The sequence below is a fragment of the Pelmatolapia mariae genome, linkage group LG22, assembly GCF_036321145.2.
Source record: "Pelmatolapia mariae isolate MD_Pm_ZW linkage group LG22, Pm_UMD_F_2, whole genome shotgun sequence".
Classification (NCBI taxonomy): domain Eukaryota; kingdom Metazoa; phylum Chordata; class Actinopteri; order Cichliformes; family Cichlidae; genus Pelmatolapia; species Pelmatolapia mariae.
The window spans coordinates 28600321-28619778 of NC_086245.2; the positions used below are offsets into that span (position 1 = coordinate 28600321).

Below are 19458 nucleotides of genomic sequence, written 5' to 3' on the forward strand. Positions count from 1 at the left end.
AGAAAACATGCTGCATTTTAAAGTGTATGCTAGTTATTTGTTCACATCTATGCACAAAATACAGTGGGTGCAATTTTTTTCCCCTTTTTTGACCACTGTGGAAACAAAAATGCTGACTGCGGTGAGAGATATCCGCTCTCTGGGTGAGAATATTTCCATGTCACATCAGGGTGAGCTTAATGAAAAATGAAGATCCAGCCCCGAAGTGGAAAGTCACCCTTAAAATGTTATCTGATAATGCAATTACTAATTCTAAGAGCAGAGTCATAAATATGACAGGACTGCTTTAAGAGTCTCTTGAGCCTGGAATTAAACTTGCTCTCTTAATAACCTGATGATTAACACATTCATAAAGTCTGGCTGCAGACTCCTCACAGCTACATGGCACACTCATAAATACTGATTTATGACTTGTGCCAGCCTCATCACAACTGAAATGATCATTTGTGATGGACCATGGAGCAGTGTGTCAAAACTGTTTGTGAAAGACTAAAGGTCTTCCTGTCACTTTATGTTTCCTGCAGAGAAACATGAGCTGAATTTTGTTTTTAAGTCGAGGGCTTCTCTCTCCTTCTGTGTCACCTGCTCCTCTTGTCGTCTTCCTGGCTGGTCTTTGTCTGATCAAAGAGCCGCTTCGTCTTTGCAGCTGTGCACGTGGGTGTGCTTTTCAGTGAAGAGAGACACATAAAGGCTTTAATCTTCATTAATGTATCCTAACAGAACATGAAACAGTCACTGGATTTAGGACTGTTTTTTAATTTAATTTTTATTTGGCATCCAAAGTGGACTGATTATTAAAAGGTGAGAGGAACAACTGTCATGGTCCTGGGTCATTTTGACCCAGTGTTCTTAGTTTTCTTATGTTTTTGTATTTTGTTCTTTATTCATTCCATGGTTCCTAGGTTGTTCAGTTTATTTTACTAGATTTCCCCTTGTGTCTGTACCCCGCGTCCCCCTCCACGTATCTGTGAGTCCCCATGCCTCGTTTCTCCTCCTCGTGTTTTATTCCATGTTTTCCCCAGCCCGTTATGTCTGTGCTCTCCCCGTGTTCTCTCTCCCCCTCCTGTCTGCGCCTCTGTGTACTTCCTGTTTTACTTTGACAGTCTCTCGTCAGTATACGTCATGTTGTTTGCTCCTGCCCTGTCTCGTTATGATTATCTGTGTCAGCTGTGTTCCCCGTGTGTTCCCATGTCCCTCGTTATCCTTCTGTGTGTTTATGTCCACGTCTCCCTCAGTTCTTTGTCGCGTTCTCCCTCTTAGCTGTGTGACTTTCCCAGTGAGTTTAGTTTTCCCAGTTTAGCTTTGTACTGGCCTCTTTCCCGTTCTGTTAATAAAGCTATATTCTGAGTTGAGTCCCCATTCTGGTGAGTTTGTGTTTGGGTCCAATTCCTGCCTGCACACAGCTGATTATGACAACAACACATAACCATAAAGGTGGAAAATAATTCATACAGAAACTGAGATTTTTTTTAGCTTGCAAATATCACATATTTGATTTTTGTCCAAGGGACCTTCAGATTAATCACTTCTGACTGGAAAGTGTTGAAACTCTGAATTCGTTCTTTTTCTGTGCAGCCGCTGATGTAACAGTCGCAGTGCTCCCGGCTTTGACCTTGCACCAAGTGTCTCTCAACTCCTCAGCTCTACAGTTATTTAAATCTTGGCTCTCTTTGCCTTCTCGTCCTTGGCAACCTTCACAGGAGCATAAAGTACAGACCGCACAGCATGCAATCAGAGTTGACTCCGAATCATTTCCCTGCATGTCCACCCTGAGTTTAAAATCGCTGAACTTGAAGTGCTGGATATTAGTCACAATTGTTAAGCACAGACTGTAAATAAAAGATTTCATGTTAGCATTTTTCATCACTGCCATGTTGGTGTTTTGGAGCCAGGAGTGTCATGATCTGTGGCTTTTGTGATGTTTTAAAGCATCTCAGTTTAAATTTTTTGCTTCCTCTAGTGCTTAAAAGTTTAGATTCGTATATGTGGTAATTTTAGTATTGGATTCCTGTTTTAGTTTATTTACTATTGTTACAAAGAACCTGATTTCTCTTGTTATTGTTTAGTCTTTGATTTCTGTCTTTACTACATGAATTTTGCTTTGTGATCCTATGCTTTGATTCACTGATGTTAGCAGAGGTGAGGCCTAGCAGACAGATAAAAGCTACACCTGCCGGTTTTACACACTGTACAATTGTTATAAAAGGGAAACTAATCCATAGAAGTCAAAACTTGATGTTAAAAAGTCCTACTGTTTATTTGCATGGCATAAAACCATTTCATACATTAACATGAGATTCATTATGTGCCTCATGATCCCAAAAATCTGACAACAGATTAATAAAAGTTTAAAAAAAAAAAAAAAAAATTCCTACCTGAATGAGCTTTAGCCAGTCTCATTTGAAAGGAACTAGAGCTGTGCTGTGTTAATAAGTCTGGATCAAAGTGGCACAATAAGCAGCAGACAGCAGACCATCACTAGTTTCTCTACAGTAAAATGGTATAGCATGGTATTGGTAGAATAAGTAAGTAAATAAAAGGGAGAGGGGGAGAAAAAAGCTAGCGTCTTATCATTTCAGCTAATATCATGTCTTGGTTGTACATATTCCCCGACTAATGCGACTAATAGAAAATTAATTACCACATTCTAATTTCCGTCTACTGAACCCGGAAACTTTGTAGTCCCCGGGCAGTTTGTGAAAGTCATTTGCTTTTCCTGACTGATAATAAAGTAATAAACTGTAGCAGCAAGAAAAATATCCTCAACTACAACAAAATCTACAACAACATAATCTTTTCAGCTCAGTTTTAATTAGAACACAGTTTGAGGCCCATATAAATGAAAAATGCCCGCCATACATAGAATACCTATTGCTGCAGTATATGAGTGCCCATCGTGAATGTGTCCACACTCTGCTTAGATAAAAATGTCTCTCTTTTTAATGACTGCGATTAGCCTCACTAGGAACTTTCAGTTAAATGAAATTAAATCAGGCACATTTTCAATCAGAACAATAAAATCGGCGCTGTACACACAGGTTGAATTAAACAAACACCTCCATACATCACAAATTCCCTCGATTGTTCACTTGATTGTTTCTTAATAAAACAGGAAGGAGGAGGCAGGAGAAGCCCCTCTAATTGTTTTCATGTCTTTCTTTTTTTTCATTTCTGCCTGTCATCACCTTAACTACAAAAAGGAAAGAGAAAAAAGCATACACAGTGATGACTTCCTGACTGCTACTTAATTAAACACATCCAGGGTTTAACCCAACACTTTAAATGGCAGTAGTTAAAGTTCCGGCGCTTTGTAATTCTCAGACAACTCTATCAGAGCTGCCTCAAACTATTTTAATTGGAAATTTAACTCTTCATACGCCAAAGGCTGTCCACCAGTTTATGTAGACATCATGCTTCTGTATTCTAAATGAACACTGCCTGCTTAGAATAGACGCCAACAAAGACTCCTTGATTAGCAGTGTTCATTCTGTACTGTGATATACTGTACACTCATGCTTTGAAGCCCCAGTTTGTGTGATGCTGCCTAAAAAAAAAAGTAAAAATGTGGAAAAAAATCTACTTGTATGTTTACAATATTTCATAAAAATTAAGGGACTGAAGAGTAAAAGGTGTGTGTGTGTGTGTGAGAGAGCTAGTTTCTTTTGTAATTTCACCCATTCTTTATTAGCATTGTGGGTATAATTATGATGTATTGAGACAGAGATCATGCGCTGGCAACAGATAAAGAAATGTGGTTTATGTTGGAGTTAGAAAATGTGAAGCATTTCCTGGAGTCTCTTTTTCTGAACTATGCTCAATTGCACATACCCACTCCAGACACAAACTGCAACGACTGGGTGACATTTAGAAGGTAAATATCCTGTCAAATGTCATAAATCTTCCATCCAAGCTCATTTGTGAAATGTGAAAGATGATTAAAGATGTCAAATCTAAACTGAGAGAGAAAAAAAAGAACATTCTAAATGCCATCACTGGAAACATTTTATAATTAATTGCCTACTCAGAGCGCACAGAAAAGAAGGTTACAATTTAGTCTAAAAATATCTATAAAAGTGTAGGTGATGCTGTGAGCGTAACAAAGCTTGAGATGCGCTTAAGATAAGGGGGCTTTGTTGTTGTGTGCCACAACCACCACCAGGGAGCACTGGAAGCACTGAATATAACACTGTTTTTAATTTTATATTTTAACTGGTTTTTTTTTAAACTGCTAAAAGAATAATTCCCATTCTCTCAATAAAATACTCACTAGTCCAAATCAATTTGTCTTTTGGAAAACCTCAGGCTTTCCTTTTAATGAATATCAGGACAATTTGCAGAAATACATTTTTCATGTTGATTCACTTGCAATGCATAACAGTAATAAAGGCAACGGTTAAAAACAAATGCAACATACACAGGTGTCCCAGTTCTTACACACAACAGCTCAAAGTTGTTTTTGTTGCTATGAAGGCAATGAAAACTAATATAAACCTATTCAGATTCTGAATAGGTTTATATTAGTGAATAGGTTGAATTGTGAGTTGAAGTTTAGAAATAATCTTGTTAGCAGAGGTGAAAAACAAGAAATACGATTATCAAAACAAGGAATTTCAGATCAAATCTGAGGCATTATAATAGACCATATTTTTCATGTAATGAAATAAAGAAATGTATAGTCTGAAATTTATGTGCCTCATAGTGTGATTTAATCACTAATATCTCTCTTTCCATGTTTTCCTTCCACATTCATTAATTCATACAAATATACTGGATAAGATTTTCTAGCTAGTTACTAAAGTTACATGTAATATAATATAATATAATATATATTACATTTATATCCTATATACAAATGTGAGCTGTGAAAGTGTAACACTACCATCTGCTTTTTTAATAAGCTCATACACAAAACAGTTAAACAGTGAAGAAGAAAGAAAAACCAAAATCATATTTCAGGTCATCTGATCTGTTTGTATATGGGGTAGAAAGTGGAGACATGTCTTTCCATACACGCACGCACGCACGCACGCACGCACGCACGCACACACACTTCCCATGATGCTTCCACTGTCCTGACATTCCAAACCGACTTTCTGCTTCCTGCAGATTTGTTGACAATCATTACATTGAAATCATCCAAAGGATCTTTTAAATATCATCCATTTACAACATAATACACTGGATAGAAAAACCATATACCAGACTTTAGGAACGATTGAATGGTAAAATCACAAATACTGATTAATTACATTTAGATTTTGAATTAATGTGATACTGTATCACAAAACTGCACCTCAAGCAATTTGATCGGAAAAGCTCTACTATTGCCTAAAGAGAAAAAAAATCAGTTCATGACAGCGGACTGTATGAAGTAAAGCTATGTATTTGTTATTTTGGAGACAGAAGCATTGCAACACAGAATGATAAACACTCAGCTCTCAAACACACCCTTAGAGTCAGACAACAAAGACATACAACTGTGTTTAATGGTGATGACAAGCATGTGTCCTCTTACAAAACATGCTCAGGATTATCATAAATTATATCTAGATTTTTTAAATTTTAAATTTTGGCCTTTTACTTTTATTTGACAAAAGGTAACTGCATGACAGGGGAGTAGCAAGAGAGAGTGGTGATCACATGCAGTAAAATGGCCCAGATCCCATAATGCATTTCTTCACTGAAACACAGTGATGAGCATAGAGGATTAAAAAGCCAATACTTTTTCACTAACAATAGTGACTTTACATTCACTATTGTTTCCTTCCCCTTACTGTCCTTGTATCTGCTATGTTGGACATTCTGCTCTGAATGCTCCCTAGCATAACCAAAATGTATATATGTGTGTCAGAGTAGTGTAAATTAACCAGATCCGCCGGTTATTTAACTTAGAACCAGACATATGGTCCTAATTTCTTCATGATACAGTGTGCAAACATGCAGGTGTAAAGGAAAATTTGTGTTCCAGCTCACCGAACCTGTACTATTAGCATGCAATTGTAAATTTCTTGTTCAAATGTAGGCAAGTCAAACTCACTATGAAGTGGATGGTTAAAACAATTAACAATAAAATGAGCCTTCCTCAACACATGCTTGTAATAAATGGCCAAAAGCCCGTCTTGCCAACGCCCTGAAAAACAAAGTTAGAAAACACAATAAACCCCTGCTGCAGTTCACCACAAGAGCAGCGCCCAGGTCAGCTGATCCCCCAGCTGACCATTCAATACAGAATTAAAGTTTCAACTTTTTCCATTCATACAAACCCTTCCTTTATTGTGCAAACTCACCACAGAACATCATGTACCCTACTTCTAAGAGTGGAGAATAGATTTATAGTCTGTCACATGAATGTAGTGGCAGATGTCCTGTGCAAGCCACGTTTACAGTGATATGGCTCCTGTAAAATGCTATTATTTACATTAGTATGCTCTGTTTAGAATGTGCACTGACATTTTTAAGTGAACTACTGGAAAGCACACAAAGTATCCAAAGTATTTTCCTGCTCTTGTACAGCCTCTCTGTCCTCTCTTCATCATTGTCATCACTTGGTTGCTCTGATAATCACACACAAGCACACCCTATTCAACCAGAGAGTAACAGCAATATAATCCTATAATCATATTTAAAAGAGGAGGTTAGGAATCCACATTTCTTAACAGTATAATGTTATCAAATGTGGATTGCCAATCTTGGTTATGTGAAATCAACATCAGTGAGCCTGTGAAAAAGGCTCAATGCCAATGTACACCAGGAGAGACAGCATGTTGATGAGGTGAAGGAGAAGAGAGACAACAGAGAGCCTGCATTAAGGCTCAATGCTTCTGATGACTAGCAGAAAGTACAGAGCCTGCGCTGAAACTGAGAGTTGCAAAATACAGGAGGCTGTATTAAGGCTCAAGGCTGCTGATGGCCAGGAGAGCAAAGAGTGTGTGATAAGGCTGAGAGTTGGCAAAGGTCAGGGGAGAGAAGAGAGAAACAGCTTGCATTCAGGCAGAAAGGGTGATGTGTGTTGGGATAGTGAATGGAGAGCCTACAGCAAAGATTGGAGTCTGCTGAAGCTCACCGAATGAAACACTTGTTAATGGGAGCAGAAATGTGAGTAAAGCTATCACCACCATGTAGACTTGAGAGGAGTTTAAGACTTGAGTGACTTAGAAAATCAGAACCACAGGTAAAAAACCATGAATGATGTGAGCAAAAACACAAATGCAGGATGGTGCTGGAAATGAATTGGATGCAAGAAGAAAAAATTCCCCTTGGATAAGGGGGAAAAATGCCTTGTGAAGCTGTCAAACCTTTAATTGAGTTAAAGTCTTGTTTGGATATATCTTGAATTACCCATCAGTGAAGAATGGACACATCTTTGCTGCAACATTTGTACTGTAATATGAGGATTTATGCACTGACAATTCTAACCTCATATGAAACATACAAACTCCACACGTAGCTGAATCAATTGTCTTCTCATCTAGGAAGACTCAAAGTCTCAAAGCCAAAAGGAGATGACACGATAGACAAAAGTGTCAGTGGAAACAGTACACAGCTGGATAGTGTAGTGGTAAGACTACACATCTCTGGGGATCACAAGTTCGATTCCCACCTGGTATCCAGTAAGGGTCCTGGCTAGACACCACATGCTAAAAACCAGCCCTGAAATGGCGTGGCTACGTGTCCTGTCCGCAGTTCACTATATGTTGTACTGTGTATGTGACAAATAAAAAATTGTGTTGTATTGTACACAGTTAGGTGCCATTGACACAAAACTTAAGTGTGTTTTTTTTTCATTTTGAATACATAGGGATCATCATAGCAGACTGAATGTACTTCTGTAAAAATGACTTGTGCAGATATATAACATCATTGGTAAACATATTGCCCTATCAGGAAATACTGGGGCATGATGGAGTGCTAGTTTTCTTATAAGGATTATGAGGATCAAAGTTGACTGTAGCTGAAGAAGTGATGGATTTATGGACAGGCTTTGGAGATCTAGAATCAAGAAGCACTGAATTATACATTATGAAAGAAAAAAAAAACCATACACCCTTAGTGCTGATAGGTTATTGCAGTGCAGGTTTTTTTTCCCTCAAGTGCTTCTGCTGCAACTATGTCTGAGCATGTCTGAGGAGAACACAGGGTTTATGGGCCTAAGCAATTCAGACATTGGGATTACCCCTCATATCTCCAAATAACTCTTTGAAACTATAATGGGCATTCATCAGCTGCATAGCTAGAAAGGGTGGCCATACTAAAAATGGAAAACAAATGCACTCACAAATAACTATACTAGTTTGTGGTGAGTTCACTAATCAGCCATTGCATTCATGAATTTCCTACTTTGCCACTGGACTCTAAGACAGAGTTTAAATCACTTCCTGGAGATGGCAGTTAGAATACTTTGCAGTATTCTTGTGCGTGGGTCTGACAAGGGCGAAATTAATGACATTGCTGACAGTGCAAATAGCTGAGAGGAGATAGGCTGTAGCACTGAGGTTGGCAAGGATCAAGATGAGATAGAACAAGATGCTGCCCGAAATTAAAATTATTAAAAAGGCACCTCTTAAAATGACGAACACATGAAGACAATAGCAAGATGGATTGTGCCTTCCACCTCCAGTTCAGTTCAAATCAATTCATATAGTGCCAAATTACAACAGTGACAACAGTTGCTTCAAGGCACTTTGAGGCCTTTGCTAATCGGCCACATAATTGCTAATCACTTCTGTTTGTTTGTTTACTTGTCTATTTGCTAGCAGTCTAGTGTCTACAGTTTTCAACATATCATCTTTAAATTTTGTGTGATGGTAGACACCAGTAAGGCACCAATAAGACAACAATAAGATACGAATTGACCAAGGTCAAAGCTGACCTTGAAAAAAAATTCAAGAGACCATATCGAAAGATATATCATATGAAAGGTCATGGTGTTACGCCCCTAGTCTAGGCGTGTAGGGACGCACATAAGGTTGGAGGAGAGAGAGACAAGCACCCGCCCTGATTCCCAAGCCAAACATCCGAAACCAGTTAAGAGTAAAACAAAGGTGATTTTATTGAAGGTCAGGAAGCATAGCTCCAGGGTGAACCCAGGCCAAAATAATAAACAAAACCAACTAAGTCCCGCCAGAGAAAACTAACCAAACCCTAAGAAAGAAACAGAACAAACAAATGACAATACTAACCCTCGCTCCCTAGCCCAGAAAACAGGAGAAAACTGTTCAAAAGAAAAGGCGGCTCACCCCTTCCGCTTCAGCCTATGCGTGCCTAAGCACCAAGTTAATACACCAGTGGCGGCTCTCACGGAGCACGCTCACACAGATACACAGAAAAGTATAAGTTGGAAACCAGGGCCAGGTCCGCATCTACTGTCAGCTTGCTTGCTTGCTTCTCTGTCTCTGTCTCTCTGTCTCTCTCTCTCTCTCTCTCTGGCGGCAGCTGTCAGAGCGGCTTTTTGAACGCAGTCACGTGTTCCACGGTCCAATCAGCAGCTCACTACTCTTCATTAGGGGAGGGACCTGCAAAGAGTTTTAAGCACAGGAGAGAGACACAGAAACAAAGCAGGCCACACAGAGTCCTTATGGCCACAGCTGTAACACATGAGGAAAGCTGTACAGCATGTTTTTTTTCCCCAATACCCAATCCCCTGCGACGTCACAATGATGCCATGAAGTATCACAAAATCACACATTCCATGAATATGTCTTAAAATCTCTTACAGCCAAAGATTTTAGTCATTTCTGCTCCAATCATAATGGTAAACATAATAAAATACACCACATTATTATGTATTGCTTCATGGTCATTGGTCAAAGGTCAGGGTCACACGAATTATGAAAAAGTTTTAGTTTCTACTGGATCAACTACAAATGTTAAAGCTATGTATTAGTCATTGGGGGACATTGTGGAGGTAAGCATTAACGACACAGAGCTCTCAGTTCTCACTCCTTTTATTCCTCTCCAACATCAACTGCACATCTCGCGCCAAAAAACACAGGAACACACTTCCTCAACACTGGGTGTGAGTGGAGCCCTCTAGTGGTCCACCACACATGCCCCCCCCCGAACACCCAGCAGAACTAGTCCAGGACCCGGGGCTTAAGCAAACGGCCAGAACGGCTGAACCGGGGGGGGGGGGGGGGGGGTGGGGAACTGACAGAGGGCAACCCAGCCCGGGAGCGAGGCTGGCACTGGCGGCCAGAAAAAGCTGCAGACGACTCGGACTCTGTTGATTGTGGGTCGCTCCTGGGGGAAAAAACAGAATCCATCAGCCCGGTGGCAGGTGGGCGGCCGCGGCGAGGGGCCTGGGCCGGGACCACCTGATCCTCTTGCATAACATGTGCAGGCTTAAGTCTGTCAACAGAGACAACCTCCTGCCGACCGCCAAAGTCCAAAATGAAATGTTTGTTGCCTGGCTTAAGAACCCTGTATGGCCCATCATATGGTGGACGCAGCGGAGTCCTATGGGCATCGTGCCTGACGAAAACGAAACGAGCAGAGTCCAACGAACTCGGGACAAAAGTGTCAGGCAGGCAGTGGTGCACAGGACCAGGAACAGGAAATGAGTCTCTTGGGGGGCGAAAAGGCAACAAAGAGGTATCGAAACATGGGGGAGGGCTCTCAGGTAAGAATTCCCCGGGGACCCGGAGGGGCTGGCCGAGGACCAGTTCAGCCGGGGAAACCCCGAGGTCTTCTTTAACCGCGCTACGCAATCCCAGCAAAACCCACGGAAGACGGTCGACCCAGTCGCCACCTGTTAAGGAAGCCCGGAGCGCGGCCTTAAGTGACCGGTGAAACCGTTCGCACATCCCATTAGCTTGCGGGTGGTATGCCGTGGTGCGGTGGACCTTGACCCCCAGGCCTTCAGCCATAGCAGACCAAAGCTCAGAAACAAACTGGGGGCCCCTGTCCGAGGTAATGTCAGCAGGGGGACCGAAACGTGAGACCCACGTTGACAAAAAAGCTCTGGCCACCGTCACCGCTGTCGTGGACGCCAGGGGTACCGCCTCCGGCCACCTGGTCGTGCGGTCCACCACAGTCAAAAGGTGCGTGAAACCCTGTGACTGCGGCAAGGGACCAACCAGGTCCACATGAACGTGATCGAAACGCCTACCGGGGACACGGAAAGGTTCGAGGGGTGCCTGCGTGTGCCGGTGGATTTTCGAGCGTTGGCATGGGATACAAGCCGCCGCCCATTCTTTCACCGATTTGCGAAGGCCCGGCCAAACGAACCTGGCGCTGACCAGCTTAACCGAGGCCCGGACGCCGGGATGAGAGAGGGCATGCACCGAGTCAAAAACACGACGACGCCATGAAAGAGGAACCACCGGGCGGGGGCGGCCGGTGGAAACGTCGCAAAGAAGGTGCGGACCGCCGTCCCACACCGCGGTGTCCTCCAGCACGAGGCCCGTTTTCGTTGACTGAAGGGCAAGGACGTCCGGGTCAGCACGTTGCTCAGCGGCCATGGCAGTGTAGTCGACGCCGACATACACCGGAGAAACCAACACACGTGAGAGACAGTCAGCGACGTGATTGGACTTACCAGCCACATGCTGAATGTCTGTGGTAAACTCTGAAATGGCCGCCAACTGGCGCTGCTGGCGTGCGCTCCATGGGTCAGAGACCTTGGACATAGCAAACGTCAAAGGTTTGTGGTCAACGTATGCAGTAAAGTTGCGACCCTCGAGGAAAAAACGAAAATGCCGTGTCGCGAGGTGCAGGGCCAGCAACTCCCTGTCAAAAACACTGTACTTGCGTTCAGCATCCCGGAGCGTACGACTGAAAAAGGCCAGCGGTTGCCAGAGACCTGAAACCCGCTGTTCCAACACCCCACCCACTGCCACGTCGGACGCGTCGGTGGTCAACGCGATCTCCGCCGACGGAAGCGGGTGGGCCAGCAGGGCAGCGTCAGCCAGCGCAGACTTGGCTGCGGAAAACGCCTGGACGCGTTCCGGCAGCCAGTCAACCGGATCTTTGGCTGTCTTACCTTTTAAGGCAGCATAGAGTGGCTGTAACAGGTGGGCAGCTCTGGGGAGAAAACGGTTGTAAAAATTTATCATCCCCAAGAACTCCTGCAACACTTTAATCGACGTGGGACGTGGAAAAGCCGAAACAGCCTGGACTCTGTCGGGCAACGGAACCACACCTTCAGCGGAAATGCGGTGCCCGAGGAAATCCAGAACAGGCAACCCAAACTGGCACTTGGAAGGGTTGATGATCAGGCCGTGCGCTACCAAACGCTGGAAAACCTCGCGCAGATGGGACTCGTGCTGGCTCGCTGAGCAGCTGGCCACCAATATATCGTCCAGATAAACAAAAACGAACGGCAGCCCACGCAAAACGGAGTCCATCAGCCGCTGAAAGGTCTGGGTGGCACCTTTCAGGCCAAACGGCATGCGCAAAAACTTGAACAAGCCGAAGGGGGTAATGACAGCGGTTTTAGGAACGTCTTCTGCGTGCACGGGAACCTGGTGATACCCCCGCACCAAGTCAATTTTAGAAAAAATCGACGTTCCGGCGAGATTGGCAGAAAAATCCTAAATGTGGGGGATGGGGTAATGGTCATTCTCTGTGGCATTATTTAAACGGCGGAAATCTCCGCATGGCCACCACCGACCGTCCGATTTGGGCACCATGTGAAGCGGAGAGGCCCATGCACTGTTCGAACGCTGTACAATGCCAAGGCGCTCCATGGCTGCAAACTCTTCCCGAGCGACAGACAGCTTTGCGGAGTCGAGGCGGCGCGCGCGCGAACACCGGGGGCCCGACCGTGGGAATATAATGCTCAACCCCATGCTTCGTTACCGTGCAAGAGAAATTAGGGACAGACAGCGATGGAAATTCCAAAAGCAAACGCTGAAAAGCAACCTTTCCCCAAACGTTTTGATGGGAGAGCCATTAGCTGCCATGAGCTGCGGCCCACAGTTCGCTGCTAGTCCGTCGGCAGTGGTAGGGGGAAGGAGGCTCTTCTGGGAGCCGGAGTCCACGAGAAAACGTCTCCCGGAGCGCGAGTCCTCTATGAAGAGCAGCCTTTCTGTATTGCCAGCGGTCGCGGCTGCTACGGCGCGCTGGCGGGTCCGTTTCCCTGGGCCGTGAAAGCGCAAGGTGGCAGGCAGCGATGCGCTCTGTCGCCAAAACGCTGATGGTAGAAACAGATGCTCTCTCTGCGGTGCCGGCGTGTAGCAATCCCTGCCGTCAGCAAGGGGGCGGATGCTCCGGGGGAGGCAGGTGGAGGCGTGGAAGGCGCCGCCGGCGAGTCTGTAGCCAGGGCGTGAACGTCGAAAGTGCGGCTAGCCAGGAGAATGCGATCCGCTTCTTCAGCCAGGGAGCGATAATCCTTCGCAGGCACAAGCGGGGAGTTTGCGAGGACAGCTCTCACGGCGGCCGGTAGTTGGCGGAGGAAGAGGTGGACGAAGAGGAATCCCCCGTCATCCGGCCCGAGCAACGATAGCATGTTCTCCATGAGCTCGAGCGCGGTACCGCCACCCAAGCCTGACAGGTTGAGGAGCTGTTCGGCTCATTCAGCGTCGGAGAGGGCATTAACGACACAGAGCTCTCAGTTCTCACTCCTTTTATTCCTCTCCAACATCAACTGCACATCTCGCGCCACAAAACACAGGAACACACTTCCTCAACACTGGGTGTGAGTGGAGCCCTCTAGTGGTCCACCACAACATAAGCACTTATTTTGTTTGAGCTCTTTAAAACATTGTTTCTTTGCAATACAACATTCTATGACTTCACAGTGACACAGACAGAAGTAATATACTAGACTAGATTTCCATATTACCAGTGCTGACATCAGTATAAATAATCCATGAAAACAATGCAGATGTCATTATTTGGGATTATTACTGCTAATGCCAACATATACCACTGATATCATTAAAAAAGGCCAGAAGGTCCCCGTATCTAAGTCTTTCTCTGCAAGGTTTCTTTTTTAACTTGAGCAATAGTGAGCCAGTCAGTGTAAACATGGAACAACAAATGAACAAAAAAAAAAAAAAACTGAAGAAAATGTACTACATTAATATCAGTCTGACTCAGAACATTTTAAGTCTTGACGCATGCCCTATGATCAAGATATAGAAAATTTTGGGGCTCTCCATTTTAAGGTCTCTACACTGTAAAATATAACTTGTTGTTTCAACTTAAAAATATCAGGTACAGGGCTGCCTTAAAATTTTAAGTTAAGTCAAGAAATAGAGTTTGTTCTTATAACACAACCAATTGTTATCTTAATGAAAAATCACATGTTGTCTAAACTTTTGTCTTAGTTTAGTTGGCTGAGATTTGTTAGTCAGTTCAACTCCTTTAATTGTCATTTTTACTTGGGAAAACCCTTTCAGCTAAATTAAAATAATCTATTGTTTAAACTCTTGTCCTAGTTCAGTTGACTTGGGTTTTTTAGTTAATTCAAATACTTTAGTAGTTCTTTTAACTTAGGAATCTATTTTAGCTTAACTAACATAATCTGTTAGCTAAGTTGATTTAAGTTTATTAATTAACTGAGCTCCTTAAGGTAGCTGAGTGAACTTGTAAATCAGTTTCATTTTAATTATCAGAGTTGATTGACTGGATGTAAAGAAAAATGTGTATTAAACATCTTAAGTTTTTTTTCTTTTTTTTAGCTTTCTAACATCCATTTCAGCAAAACTACCTGTTAGGTTTATCTTAGATCTCAGGTTTAAATATCTACATTCCTTTAAATTAATTTTCTGTTGTTTACAGAAAAAAAAATAAAACCCCACAGATTCCATTAAAGTGTATCTGATCATTTCATACAGAAAGTTTGTTTTAAGAACATGAAAAGACAATTACTAATGAGCACCCAACATTCACCATTTATTGTGCCATCTTAGTCATCTGAGAAACAGAAAAATCAGTGACGTAGCTCATCTTTCTCACAATCCATCAAAACTCAAAGGCTGCTCCCTGTGAAACAATTAATTTGAACTTGGTCTTGAGCCCAGTTTGGGTGAAGATTAAATTCTGACCAATACTCTAGGAGCAGTAGTGATTCTTGTGAAGTAACAACATAAAGTCTGCATTAATGTAATGTATCAACGGGAGACTTGCTATTTTAGAAAAGTTATTCTTTACATTTGCAAAATTTTTAAACTTCATTGTGCTCAGTCACACCTGTTAGCATAAAATGTGAAATATTAAAATAGTACAAAACCTTTGATAAGTGACAGTAAAGATCAGTTTATAACAACTAAGACATCAAACTCTTGTATTTGTCTTCGTTTACAATTGCAACAAATTCCACAGAACCAATATCTCTGAAAATGAGTGCATGCTTCTGAAACATTTGATAATATGGATATTTCAGAAACATCAGTTTGAGTCTGCTCAATTTTAAAACAAAGGAAAAACTACTGACTTGCATGAGATAAGCATCTGCAGAGTCCACCATTATATTGTTGTTCACATAAGTTTCTTAAACCATGAACAAATGAGTAATTGTCTAATCTGGAATGTAAAGTGTAGTCATTTAGTGACATACAAAAGTGAGAATGAGAACTTGCAAGAAAAAAAAAAAAAAAAGTAAAATAAAAACTGTCTTTAACACTAAGGCAATTGTATGCTGTGAGCATACAATTACAGTTCTGCATGGCTTTCTGCAAGAGTCTGTTTCTTAGACCATGCACTAGTGAGATGCACTGCCTTCCACCAATGTTCATTAGGATGTTCTGAATGACTTCAAAGATGTCCTTAAGTTCCTTTGGATAGTGTATGTTGAGGGCAAAAAGAAGGTCCATCAGCATGGAAATGGCACTTGAGACATCCCTCAGATTAGACAGGATTACTGCTGCCTCAAGGACAACTAACACATCGATGATGTCTTCTTCTTTCCCCATCACAATGCCAACTTTCATCCTCTTAGAAAACGTGTCTTCAATACCTGTCGGCTATAAAAGGGTTCAAAGACAAAAAAAAAATAAAAATATTACACAATTACAATTACACAATATCCCTTGTGCTTAAGAATTCATGTCTTTCCAAAGAAGAGCCATACTGATGCTTTGGATGATGGTGATTGGCTTTGGGTAACACTTAATAGTTGTTAAAGTTTTTTCAGAATGAGATATGCACCCCCATGTTACAAATCCATTTCTTGCTTTAAACAAAGACCATGTTCATAAATAACTGAGCATGTCTTCAATTGCAGAATTCAAACAAAATTTTAAATTTAAATGGTAAATGGCCTGTATTTGTATAGCGCTTTACTAGTCCCCTAAGGACTCCAACGCGCTTTACACATTCAGTCATTCACACACATGGGTGGATGACTGAATCGTGACTCAAGAGTTGACAGTTCGTCTTATAATCGGAAGGTTGCCGGTTCGAGCCCCGGCTCTGACAGTTTCAGTCGTTGTGTCCTTGGGCAAGACACTTCACCCGTTGCCTACTGGTGGTGGTCAGAGGGCCCGGTGGTGCCAGTGTCCGGCAGCCTCGCCTCTGTCAGTGCGCCCCAGGACGGCTGTGGCTACAATGTAGCTTGCCATCATCAGTGTGTGAATTTAAATCTACTTATGCTAAATGTTGGCTGTGCTCTAAACCAAATCTGGCTGAGAATACATGAAATGTGCAAACTGCAGCTACACTACAGGATCAGATTATGGCTCCATAGACAATGTTTCTTTAATCAGTTTATTGATTAAAGTTTATTTTTTCCCCCTATATTAACAGCATGAAAAAAGAGCATATAGACATGGCTGAACAGGTTGCATAATTGGCACTGAATATCAACATCCACCTTTACCCAGCTGCCCAATGACTCTCGGCCAGTAACCTTTAATTGCTTACCCAGTCTACACAGTCTCTCTTCCAGGGTCCAGGACATTTCACCAAAGTATTGCCCCCCACAGCTGTAGCAGCTACTGCAGCCCCTTAAATATCCTAATATCTCTGCCATTACAATATACAATGTGAGAAATCAAACGTAAAGCTGAAGTGAACAGTACAGCAGCGAAATGTCAAAGACCCTGGTGAAGACATGAATAAACACAAGACACTAATAATATCAATGCTAGCTTGCCAGTTAGTTTCTCTGAAACCCAGACCAAATCCAGTGTCAAAGATCTTGTAATAATACATTTGGTGAGGAAAAAGTACACATGTTATCATGTGGCATCTATTGTTTCATAGATGCCACATGTTTAATTTAAAATCCACTGTGGTGCTGTCATTATTAAATTTACTAAAAGAAACAATGCTAACCTTCACAGTCTTGAAAGTGTGTGAGGGATCTTCCTTTAGAAAATGAGGTCCTCTGTCCTCTTCCTTTGTGTAGGGCTCTGGTCAAAGAAGTCAAAAAGAAAACAAAAACACTTTTTAAACAGTGTTTATGAAGCATGTAGACAGCTCCAAATTCACAGCTTTTTGATACATAATTCCATCAATATATGATTATCATTGAAAATTTTGAATCAGGCTTATCAGGACATTCAAGTAGAATATGATATCCAACCTACCACCAATATACACAGATTCTGTAAAAGTTACCACACTAAATGTCCGGTTGTGAAATATGATCACAGACTTTACTTATCAGCTTTCTTTCAATGGGTTCATCAGTTGAACTGGATAACCTAAAACTTAAACAAAGGAACACATTTCGCAGTTACATCATCATCGAAGCATTTTATGAGCCTAGTTAGCCTTTCTATGCCGCTCTTGATTTTGTACAGCTCCACGAACCTCTCCATAATGGTCAAGCACAGCAAAAAGGAACCCTTTCAGGTCAACAGATGTAAGACGGGCAAATTCTGCTTCAACCTGAGCAATAGAAGAAGAGGGGTGAGGAGTACAGGCAGAATAAAAAAAAGATTCTTTGAGACCCAAATTTAAGCAAACGGTCATCTGAGGCCCATTAGAGAAAACACAAACACACAAAAGCAAACAAACAAAAAGATGCACTTTACCTGCCGTTCAGCAAACAAGGAAGTTCAGAGAACAATAAGCTCTGTCTCGAAATCTTTTAAAGTAGAATGATTGTGAAAATGACTTATGTGATGTAAAACTTTAGTAAACGTGCGATTAAAAGAACACTGAGTAAAAGGACAAGTAACAGTTTCCTTATTCCTCAGATGTTTACCTTGATGAGCAATACTGTTTTAGTCCAACTGCCTCATTAAAGTTACACAACAGGCTTTTTACATTAAAGCCAGCAAGTCCATTACATACTCCCTTTTTAGATCTGAAATACTGTGCACATTCTGTGTATATGTAGTGGACAGCAATTTACCCAAAAGAGCGCAAAGTTTGCAAGTCCACCTCATTTAAATGACAAAGTCAGATGTGATCATCTAGACCTGTGAAAATAAATTAATGACAAACTTGCAGTTATGGATGTTATTACAACTACAAGAACCTAAACAGTCTGCTCCACTGCTTTTGTTAATGAATCATTTGTTGGTAGCACATCTGAATATTTAGTTTATGCCACCTGCATGCGATCATCAATAGTGCCATATTACTTCTTAAGAAGTACCCTACAATCTTTATATCATTTGTTCTACAGAGCTATTAAATTACAATATAATCTGAGGTGTTTCCAGTATGACAAAATGCACAAATTGTAACTTACCATTTGACTCCACTGACAAAAATAAATCCCCAGCATCAAGTTTGGCTTCACAGACCTAAAATAAGTAAAATAAAAATATATGTTATAATTATATTGTTTTCGCCATTTATTCATGTTTGCTAATTTTCTGACATATAAACAATGTTAGTTTTGTTACAATACAGAGAATGCAGTTTAATTAAAAGGTAAATTATGCGGAAAAAAAAAAAAAAACTTCTGCAGTATACCATGCCAAAAATCAGTGTCTCTGATGCCAATTATTTTATCACTACAGCTCTTTTAGTATGGAAACTCACACAATCTAGTCATACTGATCACAAGAGTTCAAAAATAAGTTAAAATGGTGAGCTGTTGTTAAGCATAAAGCATTTCAGGATAACAAATAACTGCACAATAGAATTAAAGCAAAAAATAAACACACTGGAGGACTATCTGATAAAAACTAATATAATGCTGGTTTGTAGACCATATTTTGTCTCAGTCCTCAGTCCACTCTTGCAGCTTAGCATGCAGCAGTTAATAACAACTTAAGTGATTACATAGGGGTAAACAGATGACAACAAGCATCCGAGTCCTGTCAAAAACTTCTTTTTGAACCCAGCCAGTTATTGGAAATATTGCCAAAATGAACTTCCACCAAAATACAACAGCCTGTGAACTTGAAAGAAATTTACAAGTACAGAGACAATATGAAATAAGCTTTATTAATTAGCTGAGTTAGCTTGCTAATATCGCAACAGTGGTTGAGTGCACAACCTTAAAGCTAGCGGCACAATACTTGTGATTTGGTCAGCGCCACATTAAACCCATAAAAAAGGCCATATGTCAGTTTATTAGGTCAAGTTTGGTCATGACACACAAGCTGGACC

At 41.6% G+C, this 19458-nt stretch overlaps 1 long non-coding RNA gene across 1 annotated transcript; it reads right to left on the minus strand.

Moving 5' to 3' along the window:
- Window positions 1-15878: 15878 nt before the first annotated feature.
- Window positions 15879-17701, minus strand: LOC135932520 (uncharacterized). Its single transcript, XR_010573543.1, has 3 exons — window positions 17628-17701; window positions 17221-17297; window positions 15879-15908 (listed from the first exon to the last, which is right to left on the minus strand). It is a non-coding gene; the product is annotated as an uncharacterized LOC135932520 (long non-coding RNA).
- Window positions 17702-19458: the final 1757 nt, after the last annotated feature.